General features: G+C 51.5%; 1 protein-coding gene across 1 annotated transcript in view; it reads right to left on the bottom strand.

Moving 5' to 3' along the window:
• Positions 1-13,780, bottom strand: part of VSNL1 (visinin like 1) — a 78,297-nt gene extending 64,517 nt beyond the window's left edge. Inside the window, exon 1 of the mRNA XM_072643880.1 lies at positions 13,434-13,780. The gene's annotated coding sequence lies outside the window, so the exon portion shown is untranslated. The remainder of the gene's footprint in view (positions 1-13,433) is intronic.
• Between the last annotated feature and the right edge of the window lie 1,366 nt (positions 13,781-15,146).

Here is a 15,146-nt window from a genome sequence, read left to right as displayed (position 1 = left end):
TACAGATAAGAAAATCAAGGCTCAGCAAAGCTCACTGTGTGGCCCAGGGTCACACTACCAGTGAAATGTCCAAGACATGTCTTTGGTTCTAGACTTCTGAATCCAAGATCAGGGTTACTTCCACAACAGCTGATTGTCTCCAAGAGGGTGTTGAATGCCAGCGAATCATCACCCCAACTCCTATTTCTGTGTTCTTTAAGGTTTGTTTGCAAAGTACTGTCTTCCTAACAACCCCGACAGTAGGTAATGTGAAGTGTCCCTTCTCACTACACAGAGAAACAGACAATAGCTCAGACAGGTCTGACCCATGATCACACAGCAGCTAAGTCACTGAGGGGTCATGGATCCTGAGGACGGTCAGTGAAAACCACAGACCTCTTCTGAGAATTTTTTTTTTTGTTAAAGATTCATCCCTGAAAGGAAAATGCTAAATTTCCACAGTTAGTGAAAACAAAGGTATAGTTTCACACTCAAGTTCATGAATGCCACAGCATGCACATATGCATGTATTTGTCCATCCATCCATCCATCCACCCACCGAGACAGTCTTGGTTAAGAACTCCTGACAGAAGGCAACATGGAGATGATCTCCCCATATCTCCTCCACAACCACCTCCCGAAGTGACCAGCCCGTCAGCTGGGCTCCACCCCCTTCCCATACAGTTCACTACCTCCCAAGGCAGCTCCTTCTCCTTCACAAGTACAGATAGCCAACTGATTAGTGGATCCTAAAATATCTCCAGTTCTGGGGTTTACAGAACAAACTCAAACTGAAGGCAGCTGTCCTTGGGCCCTGAGCAGCTCTCTCCCTTTCTTGGAGCCTCAGTTTCTTCCTCAGTAAAATGAGGTTGTGGGATGTGAGAAGCTCTCAGGCCTTAAGCCTTCTGAGTCTATGAAAAGCCTGGGGAGGAGGGAATGAATGACTCTCCCTCCCTCCTACATCCAACATGGAAGGCAGATTAGTCATAAAATGGGCCGAGCCCAGCAGAGGAAGTCGCTGGCAGGGGAGAGGCAAATAGAAATAATTGGTTTGCTCAGGAAAGAGGCCTGAGGGCTGGAGGCAGGAGGCCAGAGGGAGAAACCTTGGGCTCAGTCTGGTGCCACCATCCCCAGAAGAGCCATGCCATTGTGTGGAAGCACTGGAAATGATTGCCTTTCTTTCCATTAGAGAAACATAAAATCTCTAAATGCCTTGATTTCAAATGAAAATCAGGAAACAGAAAACTGTGCTCAATCCATCTAAGGAATACTAAACTCCAAAATGAAAACTCTCCACAGTTCCAGCTGCTGGCCATGTCAGAGGATGGGGGGAGAGGAAGAGGAGGCGAGCAGAGGAGGGAGGAGGCAGGCAGGGGAGGACAGAGACCCTGAGAGGGAATTGGAGGCAGCCTCCAGGAAGCAGGGAATTCTTGGAATGAAGGGATTATTATTTTTTTATGCTAGGCTTGTCCACAGTAAATGCCTCATAAAATATCCCATGGTGCCTGGCACATAGTAAGAGCTTAGAAAAGGCTTGTTGCCTGAATGACTGAATTGTAGGATTGGGAGCCTCAGTCTTCCTCATCTGTAAAATGGTGCCACTTCGAGATCATGTAACCCACCTCCTCATTTTGAACATGGGAATCATTTGGAGAGGTCTTTAGAAGTCACCTGGCCCAGGCTCCTCATTCCATAGATGAGGGACACAGGTGATGAGGCTCATCCCAGGACCCCCAGGAAGAAAGGGCAGGCCCAATGCCTGACTCCAGACTTGGCACTCTCTCATACTGAACCCCACTGCCTTCCAGAAGCCCTGTGTTTGATGACCTGGCGCTGCTGGGTGACCCTGGGTTTCCTAAGCCTCATTTGAGGGATGCTTCTCCTGCTGACATCCCACAGATCCATCAGGAAGCTGGGATGGAGTGACCTCTGGCCATCTCTCAGTCACTCACCCCAGATGTGCTATATAAATGGTGATAAGGGAACAAGGCGTTTATGGAGGGAGGGGGGAGAAGCAGAGACACAGTCAGTGGGGCTGGAGGCCAGGTTCACAGACTACACCCTGCAAAGGGTGGGGTGGGAAAGGGGAGGGGACCCACTTTCTAATCCCAGCATCTTGGATATGGAAAGGGTGATACTTAGCACCCAGGTGACTTCCTTGGACCTCAATTTCCTTCTCTATAAAATAGGGAGGTTGGCCTCATGCCTCGGAAGGTCCCTTTTAGCTCTGAATCTGTGAATCCTTCCAGGCCCACCCACTCTAGCCTCCCCCCAAAGCTTCATCAACTTCTTTACCTCTCAGCTGCTGAGTGGAGGGCCCTCCAGTGATAGGAGGTGCAGAGCTGCTGGGGACTTTGAGGAAGGGGCCCTGGGCTCAGCCTTAGGGGTGACAATGACATCACCCTCAGGCTTCCTGCCTCAAAGAAAGAGGCCTCAGACTGCCTGTGAGTCCTACCCAGTAATGCTGGGGGGAGGGGGGGAGGGTATGTGCTGGGAAGGGCCACACCTTAAGCGAAGCCTTGTCCAGCCTCCCCTCAAACCACAGATGCCTTCCTCCTACCAGGGTGGTGCACTGGGTAGGACAATGGGCTTGGGGAAGGAACATTGGGTTCATCTCTCCACCTCAGACATTAGTAGCTATGTGACTGCCTCAGTTACCTTGTCTGGAAAATGGGCGTAGTAAAAGTCATTCCTCCCCCTCTGAGTTGTTGTGAGGACTAGATGGGGTAACGTGTGTAAAGGTTTCGCAAACTTTAAAGCTCCAGACAAAACACTAACAGCAGAATCTGAGTCAGGAGACCTGGATTTGAATCCTCCCTCCCACCACAGCTCCCTAGGGCTATCTCAGTAGCCTCCTACCTGGCATTCCTGCCTCTCCAGGCTTAGAGTCCTTTGCAGCCTTCACACATCATTATTCCTAGAGCACAAAGATGACCCAGTCACTCCCCAACTGAAGAGACTCCAGTGACTTTCTGCTGCCCAAGGATAAGAGCAAGCTCCTTTGTTGGAGCCTGAGAGCCCAGGCTCTCAGGCTGGGTTGGTTCCAGCTGACCATCCCAGGCTTTTGAAACATCTTTCAGCCAAGCTGGCCTAGGTTTATTCCTCTTCTGTGACATCCCATCTCCCCCATAACTGGAACGCCTTTTGTCCTCACCTGAGGACAAACTCCTAGCTCTGGAATAAAGGCCATCTCCTCTGCCAGGCTTTTCTGGATGTCCCTCATTGCTCATGCCCCTGGAAATTATTTTGTATTTACTTGTTGCTTTTCCAAGAGATGAAAAAGCCTTGAGGGTAGGAACGGTTTCATTTTTATCTCTGTATCCCCTGTACCTGGCACAGTCCCTGCTATAGTCTGGAGCTCCCCCGGGGAAGGGGAACAGGGATACACCCTCTCCAGACACAGGCACACTCAGGCAATGTCCGGGAGTGGGAAGCCTTTTTCAAGGAGTGTGACCTTTGGCAGCAGAGAAGAGAGCTGATGGGGGATTTCTGGCAGTCCAGAGGAGCAGACCATCAGAGCCCAGAAGAGGGGCCACAGACACTGAGCCTGACAGGGGGTAGCAGGATGACTCCACAAGGAGAGAAAGAAAGGTCGTCAGGGCTCAGTCACAAAAGAATGAGTTTCCTTATTCCCTACCTGCTTGCTTCACTGGGTGTGTGCTCTGAGTCTATATATACTCTTCCCATAGACTCTGGGGCTATTTATGGACTGTGGGCCCCAGGTTGATGGAGGGAAGGCTTCACAATTATAGGTCTCCCGATGTTCTCTGAGCCAGTATCACTGTTTTGATCTAAACATGTTTGCTGGAAGTAATCCAGTGAGCTCAAATTTTAGGAGCTTAGACTCCAAAAGTGCATTCTTAAACCTGGGAACAGTTACCTGGACCCAACTTGAAAATCTGTGACAGCCAAACGATGAGCATAGAGCATGGAATGTCAGAGCCGAGAGGGACCCTGAAGGTTCAAAATCCTCCTTTTATAGCTAATAATTGCTCATGATTGCTAGCATTTGTAGAGAATTTTAAGGTCTATAAAATGCCTTATGAACATTATCTCATGTGAATCTCACAACAACCATGAGGGGTAAGTGCTATTATTTTACAGATGAAGAAACTGAGGCAGACAGTGATTAAGTGACTCGGCCAAAGTCACACATTTAGCAAGGATATGAACTTTAGCTGGATATGAACTTGAGTCTTCCTGACTTCAGGCCCATCCACTGCACCACCTGCCTACCTATCTACCCACATTTTACAGATGAGGAGCAAGGAGCTGGAAGTGAATTCAAGATTACATGGTGAGTGAGGAACTGAGGTAGCATTTGAATCCATGTCTCTGACTTCTGAGCCACTACTGCTCCTGGCTAGCAGCAGCCTTCAAACAGGATGTGATGCAGTGACTGTCGATCTGGGTTGGAATGTCTAGTCCTCCCATGCACTAGGTGTGGTGGGCACAACCAGCCAGGGTTGGACCAGGAGTGGCAAGGCTGGGACGGGTCACCAAGTGCCATCTTCTCATTTCACTGAAGAGCCAACAGAGGTGCTAAGTGAGGCCCTTTGCTGCTCTGACATTCTAGGACTCTCTCTGAAGGACTTCATGTGGAAGGATTCTACTTATCATCCTCTGCCCCAAAGGATACACTAGAAGCAAGGGGACTGGGGGAGAGTTGTCTCGAAGATTTTGACTCTGAAATAGATGGAAAAATTTCCTAAAACCGTGGGCAGTCAGAAATGGTATTGAAGGTCTATATCCCAAAAACAACCAAAAAAAGGGGGGAGGAGGGAAGGACCTATTTGTACAAAAATATAGCAGCTCTTTCTGTGGTGGCTAAGAATTGGAAATCAAAGGGATGCCCATCAATTGGAGAATGACTGAACAAACTGTAGTATATGCTTGTAATGGAGTATTATTGTGCTGTGAAAAAATGAAGAACAGGAGAACTTCAGAAAAGCCTGGAAAGACTTACATGAACAGATGCAGAGTGAAGTGAGCAGAACCAGGGAAACACTGTACACAGTAACAGCAACATTGTAGCAATGATCAGCTAGGAGAGACTTAGCTCTTCCCAGCAATGCAACGATCCAAGACAATCTTAAAGGACTCATGAAGAAGCAGACTATCCATCTCCAGAGGAAGAACTGATATTGAATGAATACAGACTGAAGCAGGCTATTTTTCACTTTCTTTTTTTTTCTTTTATGCATCTTCTTGTACAAAATGACTAATATGGAAATGTTTTACATAATTGCACATTTAAAACCTATCTCTGCTTACCATCTCAGGGAAAGGGGAGGTGGAATACATTTTGGAATTCAAAACTTTTAAGTAAAAATGTAAAAAAAAAAGTAGATAACTGCTTATCACTGAATATTTAAAAAAAAAAAGTGGTATTGGCTGCCTTTGAAGGTGGCGAGCTTCCTGTTCCTGGAAGTCTCAATCTAGAAAATGAACTGGCAATCACAAGAAGCTAACATGGCTTCATCAAGAACAGGTCACGCCAATCTAACCCTATTTTCCATTTTGGACAGGATTACTGAACTAGGTTGATCAGGGAAATTCTGCAGATCTAGTTTGTCTAGATTGTATTTAGCAGAGGACTTGCTACAGTCTTTCCTGCTACTGTTCTGGAAAAGATGCAGAGACCAGGCTAGAAGAGACTCTATGGAACTGGAGCTCTATTCAAAGAGTGTTCAGTAATGGTTCAGTCTTAGCTTGGAAGCAAGTTTCCAGCCAAGAGCCCCAGAGTTCCGTGCTTGGCTCTGTTCCTGGGATAATGGCGCAGACGCCATCTTTATCAAATCTGCAGATGATGCCAAGCTGGGAAGGAGAGCTAACACACTAGAGGGAAGAGGAAGAGGATCCAAAAGGGTTTGACAGGCAGGAGCATGAGGCTGAATCTGATGAGATGAAATTCAATAGGATAAACGAAAACGTTTTAAATTAGGGTTTTAAAAAATCAACTTAGTATATACAAATATGGGGAGGAGACAAATATAGGTAGATAGCAGTTCCGAGAATGATCTGGAGGTTTGAATGGACCACTACTCATTCAATCTGTCAACAAGATATTGAGGCCACCAAGGATGTGGAACTTCCAGCATTCAAAGTACTGAGCATGGGAGCTATCCAACAGCCCTGTGCTGTTTCCATGAGGAAATGAAGACTAAGTGACTTGACCAGGGTCACACAGCTAGTAAGTGTCTGGGGCAGGATTAGAACCCAGGTTTCCTTGGCTCCAGGCCCAGCTCCCTGTGCACTATGTATTCAGAAATAAGGAGGGGAGAGTCCCTGGGTGCTTCACATGGAATGTGTGCATTCACTTCAGGGCCTGCCTTTTAAGAAGGGTAGTGAGTAGCTGGAGAATATCCAAGGCCAGCAGAGGGTGAAGGGCCTGAGTTCATGTCATGCGCAGACTGCTGTTTACTGAGGGTGCTCAGCCAGGGAAGAGAAGACCCCAGTGGAAAAGAGAGGTGTGTTCAAGTATTTACCTGGGATGTGGAAGAGGGGTCAGTCCTGCTCTATTTGGCCCCAGAGGGCAGAACTGATAGAAATGAGGACAATTTGCAGAGGCCACTTAAGACTCCCTGTTAGGAACACTTTCTCAGTGGAGACTGTCTCCCAGATGAATGGACTGCCTCCCACCAGGACAGGGCTTCAATGCCAGATCAGATCCCTTCCTGGGTCTCATATAGGGGGTTCTCGAATGGTGACATCCCTCCTTTCTAACTCTGGGATTCTGGGATTCCCTCTCAGGGATTGGGGGCTTATGTCTACCCTTACTGTGCTCCTGCCCAGCTGAGAGAGCCACCTGCAGGATGAAGTTTGGGTTTTCCTTGGTTCCCATCACCCTCTAGTATAGATGATATTTATCTTGTGGCAGATCTTATCACCACCATCTTCCTCTTCCTCACCACCATCACCATCCTCCTCTATTTCTCCTCTGCTTCCTCAGAACATGCTATGTACCAAACTCCGAGCATGGGCAGGAGCCATGGTCTGAGGCTGCCTTCAGTTCCCTGCTTTTGCTTCACCCCAGCCAGCTGATGGCCACCATGCTGGGCAGCCCTGGCTTAGGTCAGACCCAGCCAGTGCACGGAAGGCTTTGGGCTCTCAGTCCAGGACTGCACTTTGCAGCAATGCATTATCACTGGAGAGCCTAGCACTCTGGAGCATATCTGCAGACACCTGGATATTAGCGTCAAGCTTCATTGACGAGTCTGTGGCATCCTGCTTTTTCTTCCCCAGCTCATTCATTATGACAGTTTCTGCAGCATCCACGGGATCTTTCCATTTAGATAATTTTCAATGAGAGCCCAGGGCAAAGAAATGTTTCTATTCTGATTCATGTGAGGGAATGGCAGTTATCTGTAGAAACAAACTGTAAAGCATGGAGGATGGCTGTGTGGTTTTCACTGTGTGAGCACTTTCCAATCCCCACCTCGGCTCTGGACACAATGACCTATGGATGGGGAGACCTCAGGGCAGCTGGCATCAAAAAAGAGCCCTGGGCCATGGGAGTGACTCCCAACTCTGCTATTTTCCATGTGGGTGCCCAGAGGTGAGTCTCTTTCCTTCTCTGGGACTCAAATTTTCCCATCTGTAAAATGTTAAAGCTGGACTAGGTAACCTGGAATGTCCCTTCAGGCTGATACAGAATGTCTGGGGTCAGAGGACTGGGCTTAAATCATGCCTTCATTACTTATCACCTGCGTGACCTTGGGCAAGTCATCAAGCTCTTTGCCTCCGTTTACTCATCTGAAAAATGAGGGGGTTGGTCTGGATAGTTTCTAAGGTCTCTTCCCATTCTAGATCTACGATCCCAAGTGAAAGCAGAAGCTGGTGTTTTCCTATGACTGGCTTAATGACATCAAGGTTTATAAAAATATAAATGACGTTTATGTCTTTATTTGTGAAGGAGGAAGGAGGAGCTTTTATGAATGCCTCTATATGGAGATTAGAAACTGCACATTAATCAAATTTGAGCCTCCAAATACCCCCCCATCTTCAATCAAAGAGCCCAGAGATGCACCAGAGAAAGGGGATCTTAGAATATCTAGGGGCAGCTGTCATAGTGTCTTCCTCTGCGTCTCTGGCCATCTCTCCCCAGAGCAGTAAATGAGGTCCAGACACAAACATTCTGAGAACTGATCGATACATTTAGTGATCTGAGGAGAGCATGAGACCTGGCCAACCCAAATCCGCGCTATGGCACTTACTGGCTTTGTGACCTTGGATCATTCCTTAACTTCCTGTAGTCTCAGTTTCCTCATCTGCAGAACAGGGATAACTGTTCTTGGACCACTGGCCTCAGAATGTGGCTGGAAGAAAGGCACTTTGTGGATATTCAAGACCTAGAGGAATGTGAATTCTTCCTTCCCAGCCTCAGCATTCTGTCCCTGGCATCCATGCCTTTGTAGCCACAGCCTCTCCTGATTGCTGCCTCTTTCAGGTTCAGGTCAGGAGCCCTGCTGACCTCCTGTGGAAGCCTTTTCTGATTCTCCCAGCTGTCCTCACCCTCTCAATCTTCCTCAAGTGTCTGCACAAAGGTTGTTCCCTCCCTTCTGTAGAAAGGCAGCTCTGTGAGGACAGAGATGGCTTCTTTGTAGCCTTGGTTTATCACATATAGCCCAAACATAGTAGTAGGTGCTTAATAAATCCATGTTTGGTTGACTCTACAGCTTTAAAATTTACAAAGCACCTCCCTCAGGACAGTCCTTTGTGGTCTTTATGAGACCCAATGAAAATTTTATGGAGCCCTACTATGTGAAGGGTCCTGGGTTAGGCCTGAGCTATGGGGGAGGGAAAGGGTTGGAGGCATAAAGATGAGTGAGTGAGAAGGATGTCCTCTGCCCACAGGGATGGCAGGTTCTTATTAGAGGGGATTAAGGAAAGGCATTTTTCCTTCAGAAACTGTATTATTTTACTAATGATCTCCTGCCAGTTAACTGCTAGAGCGCCAGGAAGATCAATGACTTACTATTTATACTCAGGCTAGGTTAACCCTTGAATAGGTTCCCTGAAGGAAGCTCCCATTTATCACCATGCTTGCACTGGCCAGCACCTTGGCCAGAGGGAGGGAGCAAAGATCTTGGAGTTGGAAGGCATCTTCAGAGATCATCTAGCCTATACCTGCACCTTCCCTCCTGTGCCCTCCCCCTCGGCTTCACTGGTGAGGAAATTGGCCTAGGGAGGGGAGGTGATTTGGCCAAGGTCACACAGCCAACTGGGAAGAGTCTATTCCAATCTTGGGTGACTGGGATTTCATCTCTTCTGTAAGGATACAATCAAGGTTCTATTCTGTCCTTTCAGGTATCCAGGACGTGGGAGCAAACAGGAAAGCCTTCGGGAAAAGAAAGTCTCCTCCTGGCCAATCACTGCAGGAGGGCAGAGGGGCTAGCGGGGGTCTTCTAGGAAGGCCTCCCCAAAGGGAGCTGCAGCTGAATATGCAGGCCACCCCCCAGCAACCTCTGCTCCTCCCTCCAACACAGGAGGCCAGAGTGTGTCTAACTGATGGACCAGAAATCCGAGGGAGGTAGGCATGCCGGCTAGCATTGGGTGAGTTGGGTCCCTCACTTTCCTTCCATTGGCCCAGGAATCTCCCCCTTCCCCGTAACAGCCTCCCCTGCATGGGCTCATTGACTCCAGAGCATATAGGTAAGACCAGCAGAGCAGGAAAGCAGCAAGATTCCAGGAAAAGGATGTGGAATTGTCAGAATTCATTCAAGTCCTAATATGGGAGTGGGGGAGGAAAAGGGGGGATCTGTTTACAAATTGCTGCCTGTGTTGAGTTGGGAAACTTGACTGTTACCATCTCTCTGACTTCATCAAAGACTAGGGACTCTATTTTTGCACTCACATGCTCAGATTAGAAGGAAACAAACATCCCCCCGACTCAGCCTCTTGGGATTAATTGAATTTTCTTAATGGGATACATGGAGGGGTAAGGTAACTAATAGAAAGATGGGGAAGTGGGGGAAGTTCAAAAAATAGAGAAAGGGGGAGGGGAGAGAGTGAAGAGAAGAAAGGGAGGCAGAGAGAAGGAGGAGAGAAGAGAGAAGGGGGAATTAAGAAGCAAAGAAAAGGGAAAGGATGGAGGGGAAAGGGGAAAAGAGGAAGGGGAAAGGACACAGAGAAATAATACTAATAGGTAAGATTTATACAGAACTTTAAGGTTTTAAAAAACTCTTTACAGATATTCCCCTTTTTTTTGAGAAAAAGAACTGTTTTTAAAGCCAGTGAACTTGTGTTCAAATCCTGGCTTTGCTTGGGCAACTTTGCTAGATCTCACTTTACCCCTGAGTAAAAGCGATGGGGGAGGGACTATGCCACCCCCCCCCCCCCCCCATGTTCTAAATGCTGCCATCCCTGGGAAGCTGTGTTATCACTGATGAAGGGGTCGGTACAGCATCCTTCCTGGCCCCAAAGCAGCAGTCTCCCTGTGTCTGTCTTCTTCCTTTCTCTTCCCACCCCACCCTCTCCTGTGGAGAGGGGGCTGTCAGGCAGCCAGATCTCTGCGGCTGCATCTCTCCTGTACCTCTGCAGATGAGCCCTCCCAGTCTGGGTGATTCACCAGACTGGCGGACAAGACACATTAGCTCCCCTTATTGGGGAGCAGGGAAGGGAGGGAAAGGGACTGTTGATTCTGCCCTGACAGTTGCTTTGAATTTTCCTTCTCTCAGAAAATCCCCAGTAAACAGATTGTGCTAGTTGGGGACTAGGAGCAGGGGGGCAGGGGGCCCGGCTGGATGAGGGTAGGAGAAGAAAGGGCTCCAGATCATAGGACTGCTGCATAGGGCCAGCACTAGGGATCTCCAAGACCATCTGACCAGCCCCTCCATGTTACTGAGGAGGAAACAGAGGCCAGGGGATGGGGAGGGCTTTGTCCCAAATCTGGAAGGCAGTAAGCAGAAGAGGTGAGATTCAATTCCTCTGACTGTGGAGCAGATTCTCCTTTCCCTGCACCAAGCTGAAGGACCTTAGAGATCGCCTGGCCCTACCCCCTTGCTGTATGGAGAGGCAGCAAAGCCTGGATTTGAACTCAGGTCCTCCGATTCCAAATTCATTGGTTTTTCACCTTCTTGCCCCTGCCTCTCTGCCCCCACCTCCACCTCTTTTGGATGGATGGACGAAAGAAAACCAGTCTGGAGGACAGGAAGAGCTTAGGACATGAGCTGAGACTAATGAGAGACTAATCTGTATAGAACCAAGAACACATGTTGAGTATCTAAGCCCTGAGTTCCAATCAAACAGGAAATTTAGCACCTAACATCTGAGGACAGGTTCTTAGAGAGAATCCAGGCAAGGGGTTCAGTCTAGGGAAGCCTCAGAAATGTTTATAAATGCATAAAATAAAATACATAAAATTACAAAGGAAACCAACTATATTGAAATATATATTTAATTATAAAGTTGATAGACCCCAGGTTAAGAATGTTTTACCTATTCCAACCTCTTCTTGAACAGAAGATACACAGAGCCAGAGTTCTTCCCTAGTCCTAACACCTAAATGCATGCCTAGGCTTTAAGTCACACATCATCCTCCACCGTCCATGACGCAGTGCTAACGAAGCCCCCTGGCCTACAGGCTGCCCTGCTCCATCCCACTGCCTGGGAATATGGATAAACCTTGTTTGGTGGAAAGGGATTTCTTGAGTTTGAGGGGACCCATTTAAACGCATCCTTTAAGAGCTATGAAGGAGAAAGGAGGGCCAAGGGCCGGGAGGTGCTCCCAACCCTGAACCGAGGACCCCAAGCCTCTGCTTATACAACTAGAGATGGCCAGGGGCTGGAAGGGACCAAAGGGGCTCCGGAGCTTGCCCCAGGCGGGTACAAAGCCTTTTGTAAACACGAAAGTGCTTTGAAATGTAAGTTATTGTTACATAACTCCCCCCCCCCCCCTCATTTGGGCAAGCTCCCTCCACCCGCCCCCTTCCCCGTTTCTCACAGTGTAAAATGGGGGCGGGGGGAGGAGAGATAGGAGATACCGGCCTCTAAGGTCTCTGGAAGCCCTCGGTGTTGGAATGGTCGACGTCCTCCTCAGCACCCAAGCACAGGCACACACGTGCGTGTACACACATACGCACACACACGTGCGTGTACACACTCGCACACACACGGGCACACAAACACACGCGCGCATGCACACACACACACACACACACACACACACACACACACACACACACACACACACACACACACACACTCCCTCACATACCCGCCCGCCCCGCTCTGGTACACCAGCCACAGAGCCGTTCCCTGGCTTTCCGTACCCTAGGACCCTCTCCCCGACGCTCCCAGGGGGCCCTTTTCTCGGATATTACCAGGGCACCGGGGGGAGATGGGGAGGATGTAAGTCTGGGAAGTCCCCGGCGGCCTCGGACTGCACGCAAGGTTGGACCCCCAGGTTAGCCAGGTGAGAGGGTAAAGCAGTAAAAGGCCAGCTGGCCACACGCATCCCCCCCTGCCCTTTCCGCTCCCCTGGAGATCTGTCTCAATTGGACCCTCAACGCCTCCGCCAAGGAAACCCTCCCTCTTCGTCCTCCTCCTGTTCCCCCTCCCCAAGATCTGCTTTCTTTCCCGGGGCGGGAGGAGCCACCGCGAGGCTCGCTTGAAAGCCCAGGTCGCAGCCCGACCAGGTAACTAGGCTGGCAGCGAGGCCGTCTCAGCCCGTCCTCTGCGGGAGCCCGCACCCACCTCCTAAACCCCCCATCTAACGTCCGGAGCCCCGGCTGCCTCGGACCTCGCGAGAAGGGGCTGCTCGGGCTGGGCACCAGGAACCTCCCGACCCGAAGCCCCAATGACCTTGGCTCCTGTGGCAGCCCATCCCCCCGCGCTGCTGGGTGGCGGGCGGGCGGCGAGCCCGCAACACTCCTCCAGGCGGGCGGGGAGCCCCTCGGGCTCTCGGAGGAAGGCTCTCCTGGCGCCCGCCCCGCAGCCCCCACGACCCTGCGCGGCAGCCTGCTCCCGACAAAGCCACCCCGGACCACCCGGGCAACCCTCTCGCGAGCCCCCAGGGCCCAGAAAAGCCCCGCGCTCCTCGAGGATGCGGGGCCGGGGCCTCCCGGGCGATCCCGAACAGCCAGCCCCGGAATCCGCTCCCCTCCCCGCGCTGCCCGGCCCATGAGTGCGCACCCGGCGGACCCCGGGCCAGCAGCCCAGGCAGCAACACGCGGCTGGCGTCGAGCCGTCCGCCCCATCGAGGACTGGGCCGATCGAACGTGCGGGACAACCGGGGCTGTTCATGCACGGGCTGCGCGATCCCCCGAGGGGCAGCCCCCCTTTTCCCAGCTGCCTCCCCCCGGACGGACCCCGCGGCTGCCCCAGGCGGGATTTCTGATGGGTGCCTCCGGACCCTGGGACTATGGGAAGGAGAGCCTGGCCCCCCGCCCCCCGCCCGGGCCCGGGAGGAGGAGGAGGAGGAGGAGGAAGGCTCGCCGGCGCCGGGCACTTACTGGTGGGGCGCGGGGCAAGCACGCACTGCCACTCGATGCAACTGAAAGCGCTCCGCAGCTCGGGCTGGGACTCGGGGATGGAGCGTGCGTCCGCCCGCCCGTCTGTCCGTGCGCCGGTCCCGCCGCCTGTCCGTCCGTCGCGGGCTCGGCTGTCTCTCTGCAGCAGCAGCAGCCGCGGCAGCCGCTTCGGTCCCCTCGGCGCGCGCCTCGCCGGCCCCGCCGCCACCGCCGCAGCACGCGCCCGCGCCCGCGTCCGCTCCCGCCCCGGCTCGCGCTCGCGCTTAGGCTCTGCGGCGGCTCAGCAGCGAGACCCCAGTGACAGTCTGGGCTGGGCTCAGTGCGCAGGCGCGCCAGCCCCAGCCTCCGCCCCCGCCCCCGCCCCCTCCGCAGCCGGGCGCACCTGCGTACGCGGGGCGGGCAGAGGCTGCTGCCGCGCCGCCGGCTCGTGACCCCGCCCCGCCCTCGGGAAAGCCGAGGCCGCCAGGGGTCGCTGCTGCGTCGGCGCCGGGGCCGCTCCCTCTGCCAGGACAAGGGTTCGAAGCCCGGCTCCCGACACTTGGGCGGGACCCAGGACCTCTCTCTGGTCTCAGCTTCCTCGGCTCCAAAAAAAGGTTGGCTTAGAACAGCGGTTCCTGGGCGGCCCCATCTCCCGACCAGGGGCCTCCAGTGTCCTTGCCACCCCAAGTCATGGCCCTGCTCTTGTCACTTAATTGTCCTGGGCCTGAAGGGGACCTCTGGTCAACCCAGTGGAGTCAACTGGTAGGACGGGCGAGCAAAACTGGAGCTTTGGGCCCAGAGTCAGAAGACTGAGTTGGAATCCAGCTTCTAACGCTTCCCAGCAGAGAGTGTAGGCAAGTCACGTGACTGCTGCCTGCCTCAGTTTCCCCATCCATAAAATGAGGATCAGGATATACTTCTCTCCTAGCACTATCAGGATCAAAGAAGACAATGAACCCAATATTGTGAACCACAAGGTCATGTGGGAGGGTGGCCACCAGTTGTGGATCTGAGATCCTCGAGTTCTATGACATTAGCCTCTGTGGGACTCACTGTCCTTGGAACTCTGGGAGTGGTGATTCTCCATCCTGCCCTTTCCTCTCCTCCTTGTACCCACTCTTATGTGATGGCAGTAGTCTGACTGACTCAGTCAGTCAACAAGCATTGATGAAGCAGCTCCCAGCCTCCTACTCACCAGATAATGTCTGCAGGGCTAGATTACCTCCAACCCCCTGTCTAGGACTCCATTTTTCTTTTGGGAGAGGGGATGAATCACACTTGTACTCCTAGATTCTTAGTGCTGGAAGATATCCCAGAGGTCCTCTAGTCCAGTTGTCTCATTTTATAGAAGGATTAGCTTAGGCCCACAAAGGTTAAGCATCCAAGGGTCAGAAGTTGACATCTGAACCTGGGTCCAGAGCCCATGAACTTCTCTACCCAACCCACAAGGCAGTGAGGCAAATGCTCTGCTAACCCCAAATGCTGTAGAAACATAAGGAAGGAGCTATTCTTAAGGGTGATGATAACTTCGGTGGTGATGGTGATGGTGATGATGGTGGTGGTGGCAACGATGATGATGGATTGGTGGTTGGAGATTAACATGTACCCTTTCAAGATCCCTGTGGCGAGCCAAGCTGCTAACCAAGAGCTGAGCTAGAACTCACCCAGGCTGTCCATTCCACGACCTTGAGAGGAAAGATGATGCCAGAGGGTACA

This window comes from Notamacropus eugenii, chromosome 1 (assembly GCF_028372415.1).
Source record: "Notamacropus eugenii isolate mMacEug1 chromosome 1, mMacEug1.pri_v2, whole genome shotgun sequence".
Taxonomy (NCBI): Eukaryota; Metazoa; Chordata; class Mammalia; order Diprotodontia; family Macropodidae; genus Notamacropus; species Notamacropus eugenii.
This window is presented reverse-complemented; position numbering and strand designations above follow the sequence as displayed.